This window comes from Gasterosteus aculeatus, chromosome 21 (assembly GCF_964276395.1).
Source record: "Gasterosteus aculeatus chromosome 21, fGasAcu3.hap1.1, whole genome shotgun sequence".
Lineage (NCBI taxonomy): Eukaryota > Metazoa > Chordata > Actinopteri > Perciformes > Gasterosteidae > Gasterosteus > Gasterosteus aculeatus.
This window is the reverse complement of record NC_135708.1, coordinates 84880-99022: the sequence shown is the minus strand read 5'-3', so window position 1 is coordinate 99022 and position 14143 is coordinate 84880.

Below are 14143 nucleotides of genomic sequence, written 5' to 3'. Positions count from 1 at the left end.
GCTACGCTCCTCTGATTTAAGTGTTAGCTGCGCCAGTTGTGTCCCCGTCGTTCTAGGAGGATGAATGTTCGGTTTAGAGCAGGGGCGCCCAACCTTTTTTGACCCAAGATCTACTTTTTAGTAGCTAACCTCCCGAGATCACCAGTCCAGTGTCAACATCGCAAACCCAGTTTCCAGCCTGCCATACTAACCTCACAACACTTTTTCTTGCACACACACACGCACCATAACTGAACCAAACAGAAAAATGAACCAGATACAACAGGTTGATCTCGGGAGTTTGAAAAAAGGAAAATCACTTTCTACTAGTGGGAGACCTGGTACTGGAAGGAGGCGGCTAGCTTCTCGTAGTCAGGATTGTAGGAGCTGGCTGCAAGGTGGTCATCAGGTCATTGTTGATCTGTACTTTGACTTGATGATTTTCACGTGCAAGAAAGCAGACTCACAAATAAGTTGATCCAAAAAGAGCGGTCAGGTTCAAGGCACATCTTCTGAGATGTGCTACTTCTCCACCAGTAGTTTCCAGAACACTACATGCTTTCCAGGTTGAGCAGATGTTGATCTGGCTTTGATCTCAATGTCATTTTACAAAGTCAGAATCTCATCCTCAACAGCGGACTTTTCCAAGTTGAAAAGTGATTTGACGGCAATGTCACCAACATCAATACTTGCACCAAATGGATAACACATATAGCTGGCTACAGGCTCGATGGATGCAAAGTCAGTAAAACGCCTCTCAAACTCTGACAAGATGCTCTGAACATGCTCCTCATGACGCGCACTGTCAAGCTCTGTCACACAGTTACCTTGACATTCTGGATCAGCATCTGGACTCCCCAGGAACCTACGCCAGGATCCTGTTTGTGGACTTCAGCTCTGCTTTCAACACCATCATCCCGTCTCTGCTGCAGGACAAACTCTCCCAGCTGCACGTGCCCGACTCCACCTGCAAGTGGATCACAGACTTCCTGTCTGACAGGAAGCAGCACGTGAAGCTGGGGAAACATGTCTCAGCCTCTCGGACCATCAGCACCGGTTCCCCCCAAGGCTGCGTTCTCTCCCCTCTGCTCTTCTCCCTGTACACCAACAGCTGCTCCTCCAGTCACCAATCCGTCAAGCTCCTGAAGTTTGCGGATGACACCACCCTCATTGGACTGATCTCTGGTGGGGACGAGTCCGCCTACAGGTGGGAGTCTGACCATCTGGTGTCGTGGTGCAGTCAGAACAACATGGAGCTCAACGCTCTAAAGACAGTGGAGATGGTTGTGGATTTCAGGAGGAACAGAGCCCCAACCTCCCCCATCACCCTGTGTGACTCCCCAGTCACTATTGTGGATTCCTTCCGTTTCCTGGGCTCCATCATCACCCAGGACCTCAAGTGGGAGCTGAACATCAGCTCCATCACCAAGAAGGCTCAGCAGAGGTTGTTCTTCCTGAGGCAGCTGAAGAAACTCAACCTGCCAAAGACGATGATGGTCCACTTCTACACGGCCATCATGGAGTCCATCCTCTGCTCCTCCATCAGAGGCCCTCAAATTGGAGGGAAAAGCACTCTCACGTGCCAATATCCTTCCTCAGTTGCTCCTCCACACCCACTCTCACATAGTCTTGTAGTATTGCGGGACAGTTGCACTTTAAAAATAAAACCAATCGTGAAGGCCATTAAAGTCGATAAAAAAGGCTATCCGCTGCCTCGAGAAAAGCTTCCTTCACCATATCGTCACTGAATGGCTTCTTGCGCTTAGCAAGGACGTGACTGACGCGATAGGAAGCAATAGTTGCAGCCTTACCCGGTTTGGTGAAGATTGACTGCTGTGCTGCAAGCTGTGTTTTCAAATCACGCACTTGTGGCGCGTGAAAGGTGTTTTTGCAGGGAAATCCCTTTCGTAGCTCCCGTGTACCATTTTAAAATGCCGCTCCAGATTCCCTTTCTTTGCCAACGCCACCGTTGCATTGCAGATCAAACAGGCTTTGAATGAGAAGAAACCAAAAAGAAATCTTCCTCCATTCAGGGTGAAAATGGTAGGTCTTGGCTCGTTTCCCCTCAGCCATGTAAACGTTTATAGCGCGTAACCGCTTTATTCGCTAGCTTCCAGCTGCAGCGGTCAACTTCCTGTCATGCATGTCACGTGCAACTGTAGGTTAAACGTGACCTATAGTCTACTTTTTTTTTTTTTTTCCCCCCATACTTTTTGTGGACGTGTTTAAGAGACTGAGCACCTCCAGATTGACTGCCCTTGTCGTAGGCCGGCAGTTTGCAGACGTTGGAGACTACACTCTTGGGCCTTCCTCAGGATCGCCTGCTGTTTGCAAACTGCAGGCCGGAGTGGTCGTCGTCGCAGCAGCTGGGTCTGGATTGCAGTACGCTGGCGCTGCGGCTGCTCTACGGGGCTGTGAAGGTCCAGCGGCGGCTGTGCAGGGCTGCAATGGCTCTCAAGCTGCTTTGCGGGACTGCGCTGGCTCCCTCCGGGCCTGGGTGACAACAGCACGTGCCGCCGCAGTCACGAGTTGTGGTGCTGCAGCGGTGGGTCACTCCAGTTGTGGGCGTCGCTGGACCTCAGCGGGGAGTGTGTGTGGCGGCCCTGGGTTAGGGTTAGGTGAGAAAAGGATTCTGACTGCTCAAAGGCCATCGGACGGTCCACAGGCTTAATTTGTTTAGGGTCACTAGTAGCTTAAAGTTGTGTTAAATAAATTATGGTTTAAAAACCGGCTTTATTCCCAGGTGAGTCAATAATAAAATGTTTATTAAAAAAGTTTTACAAAAAGAGACCATGATTATAAAAAAACCTGTGTATCTTTTTATTCCCTAGGGGTGGAGGGTGATGGTGGATCGCATTCTGGGATGTCAATGAAATCCATCTCGTAGTCCTGGGCCCATTGACTGCGCCAATCCTGAAAGATATGGTCTTCTTTTTTTCCTTGTCCATTGTGGCGGATCCTGTTGGTCTACTTGGAAGAGGTCCTCTTGAATGGGTTTGGGGACCTCTATGACCTACTCTCAGGTATGCGTCAAATTGTTAACGATTTAGTATACCTGGGGGGGATTTTCTTGTAGTTTTGGATCGGAGCCCTAAGAATGCGGGCGTCTGGGAATGTTCTCTCAGAGTCTGAGCAACCTCCTGAGTTGCTTTTTAATGTTTGTAATTTGAATGTCTCCATGGAGTTTGTTCATTCCCACAGGGAACTACCATCTGGACATAGGGACAGTGATTACGTTTCTCCAGGACTCCTATTAGGTGGTGGATCTTAGCCTCCGGGAAGCTGTCCATTTGTAGATGGAGAGGTATATTGGCTATATTGTGGTCTCGCAAAACTACAATAGTTTCTTCCGGTTGTAAGTTCCAATGGATTGTTTTTTGGTAGATGGTGGGATGAATCCTGGGACCCTGGGGGGGGGGAGACGGGGGAGCCCCCATCCAGAACTCGTCGCCCCGGGGCCCCATATTAGGGCCTCCTCTCCGGTGTCGGCTCAGACTCAGGGAATTTGTCCTCCAGATAGGGAAGTAGAAGGGGGGGGGGGGGGGGGGGGGGGGGTCAGAATTGAAATTAAGTTAAGGGAGCGTTGGGGGAGTTTTTCCTGTGCCGATGGTGGGTTTCGGGGCAGAGGATGTTGTATGTGTACAGACTGTAAAGCCCTCTGAGGCAAATTTGTAATTTGCGATTATGGGCTATACAAAATAAAATGAATAAACCAGCCCAGAGTGGAAGCCAGGACTTGTTTCGTGGTCGGAGTCACTCAATTCGCCCATGAGGTCTGCCAGGTCATGCCTATCAGTCTCCGTTTGGGCTCCACCATTTATTAGTGTTTTAGTTTCTCATTATGGTGGAGTCCAAGTCGCTTTTTGTACCTATTTCTTCCATTAGGCGTTTGCCTTTTCAAAGGCCACCTGGTTAAAAGAAGGTAGGTTGTGAAGGCCCACCATGATGACCTCTTGATAGTGAGTTTTTAAGATCTCCATGTTATGTTGTAACCATCTCAGTGTTCACTTTTATTTTGGAGGCAGTGCTGTCATTGGGGGAGGACGGCCTGATAAATGCGGTCAGTTTGGTGACCTGCCTCATCATGTACCTGGGAGGAACCCCAGAGGCTTGAATCTCCTCTATAACCTCAAAATAATATACGGCTTGAAGCAATTTCAAATACTTTTCTCCAGTTTGTTGGTTTTCTTTGCAGGTGCCTATCGCTGTGGACCCCTGCCAGGGAAGGATCTTCTGGGAGGGGCCCCGAGAGTGGAACAACATGTCTGGATGACATCATGAGGTAAAAATGGCAAGTAAAACCAAGGGGGGGGGGGGGGGGAAATACTGTTTAAGGAATGAAATAAGTTCTAAAAAAAGGTTGGTAAATAAGATCATGCATTTTCTAAAAGGAATGTAGGATAGGACCTCTTGTATGGTTTCTCTTTTTATTGAATCTGATGTATAAATTAACTTTCAGGTTTCATCAAAAGAGCCAATTAAAAACACCTTTCCAAATAAAAGCCCCCCCAATGACTGTGGGAATATCTAGGAGGTGCAACAGAGGTCGGCCATTAGTAAATAATTAATGTAATTTTATTTGTAGTTTTGGGCACACCATGCAAACACACAAACAAATTCAAAATAAAGAATGCAAAAGGCCACCCCACACTCTAAGAAGGTGGCCTACTGTCTGCCTGCCTCAGGATTCCCACTGGGGGATAGGAAGGCTAAAACCAGGGAACTTTGTTGCAATAACAAAAGGTGTAAAATTGCTCAAAGGCATGCAGAAATAAAAGATTGACATCTCATGAAAATAAAAGCCATAAATAACAAGCTTAATAAGGTCTCAAAGCCCAAATAAAGGATCTCCTAACGTTTCGGCTATGTGCCTTCTTCAGAGGAGGATGCGAGAGGGAGTTAAAAACAGGACATTTTTATAGAGGAAGTGGGGGTTTCCCAAAGGAGGTGGGACTTCCTGTCATTTAAAAATAAAATGAACTCAGCTGTGAGTAATAATTAAAAGCACCTGTCCTCAACTGGTGACTAACGACCGTAACTTCCGTTACCTAGATTTTTTGGTCTTTGTACTTTTGGAAGTACCAAAGATTCCAAAGAAATTAACAACACTGGATAAAGAACAATAGTGAATAAAAATACTCCTTCATATATTTTAATATACCTACATGAAAACATCAATGTGTTTTGGGCCATAAATTATGTGTCCTTAAATAAAAGAGTTGAGGATCTCCAGAAGTGGATGAGGTAATTCACTGTAGTGTTCTAATCCAACTAATAAGTTAGTGAGTCTAGTGTAACGACCTTGTGGCACTGGCTGGTTAGGTGAGGGTGAGAAAAGGAGATTCAGACTGCTCAAAGGGTTAGGGAAAGCATGTCAAATTGTAGCCGAAAAGGTGTCACTTGTACGGGGGGGACAAAACGTACGAACGATGTCACTGCTGACACCGGCCTGTACAAGTCAGCTTGGTGTCACAAAAGTCAGGTCTGTGTCAGAACACAGCAAGTGCACAGCCGGTGTCAGAGCAGTGTACGGCTGGTGTCAGAGCAGTGTACCGGCCATTCCGGCCTCTATTTTCCGGCTTTGGACTTGTGATGGAAGGAGTTTAAGAGAAGGACGCTCCAGACGGCAGGGCGTCCCAGTCCGATGTCAGAGTTTGGTGCATGATGTTCAGACACTGTTGGCAGAACAGTTGGCGTGAGGGATGGAGGAGTTTAAGAGAAAAAAGTTCCAGACGGCGGGGCGTCCCAGTCCGATGTCCCATATGAAGAATGATCTTCGGACACTGGTGGCAGAACAGTCGGTGTGATGGGTTAGGGTGGGGTTTTGGTGGAGGTGTTGCGTGAGACAACACCGCCCCAGATGTGCTGTCCATCGCCGGGCCCTGCTGCGAGGTTCTCATTTTTCGTCTAGGCCTTGTGGGTCTTTTGTTCCCAGTCTGGAGATTCACGTCCTCTCTGCTGTCCTCCACTGGGTCGTGGTCAACCTGTCGTCACACTGCACAATTGTAGCAGACAGGGATGACCATCCGTGAAGAATAAAATGTTTGACCAAGGGTGGATGTCTTCTTCTTTTTGGTGATGTTATATCTATGTTGTGTGATGCGGGTGGCGAGTGCATTCCAAGTCTCACCCACATACATGAGAGCACACTTTTTGCACGAGTTAACATACACACAGTTTTTCGTGGCAGGGTCGCCATGAGTGAGCGTCTGAAAAACTTATCCTGTGCTATTGTTGGTGAGCTATCGTTTGAAGAAATCCCCTTTATATCTAAGTTTAGGTTTAGAGAGCGGTGGCAGTTTAGCTTTCACTAGAAAGTCCTGAAGGTTTTTATTTAGGTCGGGATTATATTGTGATTTTGTAATATCAACAACCCTGTAATGCCATTGATAAAATTGTTTTTAAATTGATTAGAGAGGTTCAGAGTAGAGGGTGAGTACGTGGTAATGAGCGGGATATTAGAAGTGAGTGAGATTGGTTTCTTTTTTAGGAAGGTTTTAAGGCCTCTCCTGCAGAAGGATCTGGAATATCCCCTCATTTTGAGCGCCCGGAAAAGGATTTTAACCACCTTCCAAAAATCATCCTCGTCTGTGCAGATTCTGTGGAATCTGAGCAGTTGGGATTTGATGAGGCCTGCATAGGTATGCTTTGGATGGAAGCTGGTCTTATACAACAGAGCATGCGTGTCTGTTTCCTTGAAAAAAACTCTGTTTCAGTAGCCAGAAACTAAAGTTCTGGCTACCGGGGAGCGACGGGGCCGCTTCCCTCCTCATGGCAGAGAACCTCCTCATGGCAGGCAGAGAAGGTTTTTTTTGTTTGAAGCGTGGCCGGTCATGGTAAAAGCCATTGAGAAAGCGAGATGGTGACTTTTTGGTTTATTTCTTTTGTTGGTTTTTGTTTTGGCCAAGTCTCTTTACTACTGTAATGTTTTCACTGGTTTGCACTTTCAAAAAGAAACAATAAAAACGCACCAATTGTGCCTACGACTACGCCATCGGTTTGTGGAATTCAGCAAGGACTGAGAGTGAACCCCTTCAGACACTTTGGGCGATTTTCCCGGTTTGACAAAAACTTCAAGTTCTGGCTTCCGCGGAGCCAGGGGGCCGCTTCCCTGGGCCGTGTCCGAGTATGAGACACTATTTTCAAACACTGATGGAGCGTCTGTCACTGACTGCATACGCAGCCCTCACACACAAACACACGCACCAAACAAGTTAGACAACGAGAGGCAGGTGTAGTGATTGCCTGCAATCACGAGCCAGAGGTTGCCAATTAGCCTGATAGGAGGGGCTTAGGATTTTTAAGAGAACCTCCTCATGGCAGGAAGGGGAAGGTTTTTGTTTTGTTTGAAGCGTGGCCGTGGCAGGTCATGATAAAAGCCATTGAGAGAGTGAGATGGTGACTTTTTGGTTCATTTCTTTTGTTGGTTTTTGTTTTGGCCAAGTCTCTTTACTTACTGTAATGATGTTTTCACTGGTTTGCACTTTCAAAAAGAAACAATAAAAATGCGCCAACTCTGCCTACGACTAGGCCATCGGTTTGTGGAATTCAGCAAGGACTGAGAGTGAACCCCTTCAGACACAGATTTTCCCCAGTTTGACAAAAACTTCCATTGAACAAGTTCTGGCTACCAGGGACCCATGGGGCCGCTTCCCCCGAGCCGTGTCAGAGTATGAGACACTATTTTCGGACACTTTGGGCCGATTCTCACGGTTCCACAAAACTTTCTATAAAACAAGTTCTGGCTACTGAGTGCAGGGGCCGCTTACCTGGTCAATGTCCGATGCCAATGCACTATTTTCGGACAGTGATGGCAGAACGGTGGGTGTAATGGATGAAGGACTAAGTGGGAAAGACATAGGGGAAAGACCCAACAATTTCCCCGTGATATATGTTCAGACTTTGGACTTAGGCTGAATTCCAATTCTATTTTATACCCCTTTGCTTAGCCCTAACCCTTCCACTACACCTTGGCCCTTGAAACAGAGTGGCAAGGCGTAGAGGTGAAAATATAGCCCTAAGAAATGGGCCACCCCTACCTCCGTTACACATAATTTTACGTCGATGCTAGGCGCCTACGTCACAGAAGATGCGCCAATATTTATCACAAACTTCCAAGATGCAGTTTTCAGCAACAGTCATTGCAGTTGCGTGGGTTTCAGCAATGTTTTTTTTTTTTTTTTTGCATTTGTCTTGTGAAGTTCGCAGAAAGCGACGGCGATATCTTCGACGCCGTTGTTTGCTGATTGATCAGTTTATGGTATGTTTAATGGCTGAAAAGACGTTTATTTGAACTACGTTACCAACATTAGCCAAGTTAACCACAACTCTGCAACTAATAGAAGCTGTATTTACGTTACATGTAAAACGTCCGTGGACTTGTAGACTATTCTGTGGTGTTGTATTACACGTTAGAGGTAACGTTAATACAGATCTATGTTTGTATCCTTTTGTTTATTTACTGTGAAACGTTTTACATGGGTTACTTTCGTCGAAGTAAGATGGCGGTTTAATTTAATTTTAATCGATCTAACGTTACACAGAAATACAGCAATGTTTTGAACTAGTTCTAGAAAAAGATCAATGTGTACCTGTGTTTTTAATTAATTTACGAAGCCACTGCCAACTTTAGCGTTCATACGTTGTTATATTAATACCATCATAAACAGGCAATTAGCTTGCTTTGCAGTAAAAGGAAAAGCCTGACAATATCCCTGCTAAATACCTTTTTTTTCTAGTGTGTGTGTGTTTTTTTTTTTTTTTTTTGTGGTATTCTCTAATATGTTTCTAACTGACACCCCCCCAACTTGTAAAGATTGGGGCTTAAAAGGAAATCCCTTTGTTTGGGGGAAGAGGAGACTTTGGGTTGTCCCGGTAATTCTAGAGATGGAGCCCATCTAGGTTAGAAAGTGGCAGGCTCATCCCACTGTTCTTCCACTTGGCCGTGGGATTGGAGCCCTGGTGCTGGAGCGTCTATGCGGACAAGTGCGACGTGGCAGCTCCTCATGGTGCAAGCACTAGCAGGCAGATGCGTCTCCAGAGGCCGCCTCGACACCATGGCAGTGTTCGGCTCGGAGGCTCGTAACATTGCCAGTCCCCTCAGCGCCACGCACCTCTCTAGGGCCTCACACAGTGTGTCTGACTCGTAGACACTCAGGTCGGAATGGGTCTCAGACATGTGGTGATTCAGTCGATTGCATTGGTAGTCTCAGCCCACCACCGGACAGCATTCACGGTTGATGTTGATTTCTCCACTCGCCAGGGAAACCGCAGCCCCCTCTCTTCCGCGTTCACCACCTTGTGAGCTCTTGAGGTGCTGCGGCAGAGCTGCAAACACTCCATCGCATAGAGTGCAGCACGTAACACGGTGACTCATGGTTAAACACCTTCCTGCTCGAAGAGCAGGGCCATCTGTGCACTGCCCCATCGTCTGCACCTCTCACCCCTCCATTAAGCCCCCTGGGATGTACGGTGTCCAATTTCGTGATCCAGAGTCTCTCTGCTCTCTTCCTCAGGGGAGCGCTCCATCCAGGATTGCTTTCAATAATACTGGTGGACACAGATTTCCACCCATGACGAATAAAATGTGCCACTAATTGCGTCTGTACCTTCTTTTTTTTTTTTTTCTTTTTCATAATATAATTATGTTGTGCCATCCTCGTGGCAATACTATTGCCAGTCTCCCAGACATATTGAAGGCTCCGAAACCACATCCGTTGTTTGAAATAATCGCCATGATTTTTAACTGGAGTATGAAGGTTTGATTTTAGCCTTAACCAAGAAGTCCTGCAAGTTCTTTTTCCTAAAAGCGGGGATGATCCTGAAATCCTGCAAGATGTTGGTGCCTCCAATGTGGGAAATGAATATTTCTCGACAACCTCTAACAAGGTCCCTGGTGGAAGGTGAATTGGTTGTGACGAAAGTGAGACTCGAGCCCACCATAATGGGCTTTTTCTCAAAGCTCCTCCAGCACTTTCTGAGGAAAGACCTAGAGTACCCTCTAGAACATTGAACAGCACTTTAACAGCAGTGAAAATCAATCTCCCTGCTGCAAATTCTGTGAAACCTCAACAGTTGGGATTTAATTAAGCCAGCGTAGGTATGTTTTGGATGGAAGCTGGTCTTAAAAAGTATGCGTGTCTTTCTTTAAAGAACACTTTGATCTCCAGTTTGTGTGTTTCATGAAATGTGTCATCTTTGAATGTTGTGTCTAAAAAAAAATCCACAGAAGTGGGATTGCTGGGGGACTTAATCGTGATCGATGAATTATAACTGTTGAGGATTCCCGGAAAGATGTCAATCCTCCCTCGAGTGAGGCCACACACCCCAGATATCATCCAAATATCTGTAGTAATGTAATGTTTTTTTAGGACATAAACGTTTCAAATACGGTGGTATTATTCTTCAAGCTAGATGCTTGTTCTTACGGTCCCCTCAATAGGGTTAGATTGTGTGGTGAAGGTGTTCCTCCAAAGAGGGCCACGGGGGTACTGGCACAAGGGGGACCATGGTTTAAAAAAACTAAAAGAATAAAACCGATAAACGGGGGGGAGGTTTAAAAAGAGATGAAGAATAAAACAAGGCTCTATAATAGGCTGGCGGAGGCAGTGGTGGCTGAGCAGGAGGAAAGGGAGGAAAATCGGTAAATACACCACATCTAGGAAAAAATATTGATAAAAGTATAGATAAGGATAAATATATAAATATAAAAATGGCAAATTAATAAATATATAAATAAATATAAAAATGGCAAATTAATCAGGAGTGTAGGGGGGTGGGCAATTAAAAGACAGACTGGGTTAATACTTCTCGTTGAGGCCAAAGGGGTCTATAGTCCCCAGTCTGTGGATCCATCTCCTCTGCCGCTTGGCGTTGTGTTGTACTCCACTGCCTGTTGCCCTCGAGGCCCAAACTGTGGAGGCCATGGAGTTTAAAATGATTATAAAGGACGCTGGTGCCTTTGCCACTTTTGATCAAATTAAGATGCTGCTTTATTCGAAGGTGCAGTTCATTCTTGGTCTCCCCCACATACAGCTTATGGCAGGTCCCGCACCTGATAAATGACGTTCGTCAATAGGTTGCAGGACCTGCCCAATGTTATAGCCAATTCTGGACTGGGGGTTAAAAATGTGGGGAGGTGAATAAAGCAGATCTCCGACTCTCGAGACTCTTTTTATTTGCTTGTTTATTTAAATTGGTGTGAACCAAGAAGTCCTTGAGGTTCTTATTGCGGCGAAAGGCAGAGATCACACGAGTATCCTCCACTGCGGCACAGCGTTCCCTCGTCCCCTGGAAGTTCCGCTTCACGGTCTTCAAAAGGTTGTGCGTGCAACTGTTGTAAGTTAGAACCAGAGGGACGAGGGACTGGGTTGGTGGTCGTTGGTTGCTGTCGCCGCCCCTGAAGGATTCGGCAACCGCCGCCTTGATCGTTCTAAGGATGCGCCTCGAGTAGCCCCTGGACCTCAATGCATTAAAAAGGGTGACTGTTGCCTCCTCCACATGAGCAGGGAGGGTGCAAATCCTGTGGAACCGGATCAAGGATGGTAACTCGATTTATGTAGAAGGGCGTGACGGTCCGTGTCTTTAAAATATACCTTTAGTGGCCAGAGTTTTGGTCTGGTCGCTGGAGGTCTGAAAGAAGGCAATCGTATCAAGGAACTCGACTGCCAGATGTTAAAGGTTATGTTTGATTTTTAGGGTGATGTGCATTTAAAGTGTCGTGAAATTATTCCTCAGTGTGGTCCCAGACGCCGAAGATGTCGTCCAAGTACCGGAAGTAGATGAGGGGCTTGTATTGAAGTTTGGTGAAGGCTGCTCTCTCCCGATGGGCCAGGTATATATCCGCATAGGCAGGGGAATACTTCCGGCCCATAGCGCACCCACACAACTGGAGATAGTGTTTATTGTTGAATGAGAAATCGTTCCGAGTCAGGGTGATGTGTAGTAGTTGCAACAGTTCTTTATCTGGTCTGGCCGGGTCGGGGTGCTGTTTAAAAATGTCCTGAATGGCAATGAGGCCTAATGAAGTTTCAATATTTGTGTAGAGGGAGTCTATGTCTATGGAGAAAAGAAAACTATGACCGGGTACTTTAACATTATTGATTATACGGACGAATTGGTATGTGTCTTTAAGATAACTGGGGTGTAATTTGGAAAGAGGGTTGATATAATGATCAATGTATTCTGTGATATTGTAGGACTCGGAACAGCAATCGCTGACTATGGGGCGGCCGACCGGAACAACAAAGGGGACCGTCCAGGTTTCCGGAGGCTTATGAATCTTGGGGAGCAAGTAGAAGAGGCGGGGCCTGGGTTCCTCCGGACCGTCAGGGTTAGGGAATAAATAGTTTTTGATGGACCTGCGAGCAGGACCATCTGTGCACTGCCTCACAGCCCGCAGCTCTTAGTCCTCCTTTAAGCCCTTAGGATACCTGGTGTTTAATTTATTGATCCAGCCCCTCTTCGCTCTCCTCCTCTGGGGAGCGCTCCATCCGGGGTTCATCTGGATCACACACACAGACACAGATTTCCAACCGTGCGAAATAAAATGTGCCACAAGTGGCGTCAGTGTTTTTTTCTTTTTAATGATGTTGTGTTTGTGTTGTGTGAAGCGGGTCGCGATGGTGTTCCCCGTCTCCCCCACATATTGTAACCCACATTGTACACATGTGATGAGGTAAACACAGTTCTTGGACTTGGTGTTTCCCCTGGCTGAGTTCAGAAAAACGTCTCCCGTGCTGTGGCTTTGCAGCCATTTTCTGTGCTTAAAAAAGGCATCACTCTGACCTCTCCCTTTAGTGCTGTGCAGAGGTTTTAATTTGGCCTTTACCAGATAATCCAGTAGATTCTTGTTTCTCCTGTAGGCCGGGATGATCCTGTGGTCCTGCAGGACAGAAGACCCTGTGGTGTGGGAGAGGAATCTCCTTCTGCATCCTCTGACCAATGCCATAGTAGAAGGTGAATATGTGGTGACAAAGGGGAGACTGGAGCCCACAGTAATAGGCTTCTTCTCTAGAAATGACCTCTGGCATTTTCTAAGAAAGGTCCTAGAGTACCCCCTGGTGGACAAAGCGTGAAAGAGCACCCCGACTGCAGCACGGAAATCCTCTTCTCTGCTGCATATTCTGTGAAACCTCAACAGTTGGGATTTGATTAAGCCAGCATATGTGTGCTTTGGGTGGAAGCTGGTCTTGAAGAGCAGAGCATGTGTGTCTGTCTCCTTAAAAAATACCTTAATGTCCAATGTGTGGGTTTCCTTAAATGTGTTACTTTTAAACGTTGTGGTGTCCAGAAAGTCAACAGAAGTCAAATTGTCGGTGGATTTAATTTTAATAGACTGATTGTGATTGTTGAGGGTGCACAGAAACACTTCAAAATCCTCCCTCGAGTGGGGCCACACACCCCAGATGTCGTCCAAATATCTAATAATGCAGTGGCTTTTTAGGACATATTTTCAGGACTGATTCCTCCCACTCAGCCATAAAAATGTTAGCGTATGCAGGAGCAAACTTCTTCCCCATCGCTGTACCCTTGATTTGAAGGAAAAATTCCCCATTAAATTCGAAATCATTTGGGGTCAGATTGATCTCCAGTAACTGTAATAATTCTTTTTCTGGTCGCTTTTTGTCGGGGTGTTTCCGAAATGAATTCTTAACGGCCTGCATGCCTTTTATGTCAATGTTTGTATAGAGACTATCATTATCAATGGTGAATAAAATTGAGTTGTCCGGAATGCGGAGTCTTTTAATTATCTCTACAAAGTGGTACGTGTCCTTTATGTAACTCGGGTGTGTGGTCGACAGAGGATTCAAAAAGTGGTCGAGGTACTCTGCAGTGTGATAAGTCTCACTGCTGCAGTCAGACACGATGGGCCTGCCGGGAGGGATTTCATGTGGTTTACTCCACTTGGCAGGGTCCTTGTGTATTTTGGGCAGCATATAGAATAATCTGGCTCTAGGTACAGCGTCACCCATTAAATAATGCTTTTGTTTCAGATTAATAAACTTCTTCTCATGTAGAGTTAGGATGATTTTATTTACAATCGGGACAGTGTTTGGATAAATGGGGTGGGTCAATTTGGTGTAGTATTTGGGATCATTAAGCTGTCTGTAGCCTTCCCATAAATATTGCTCCCTGTCCAAGATCACTATAGAGCTGCCCTTAT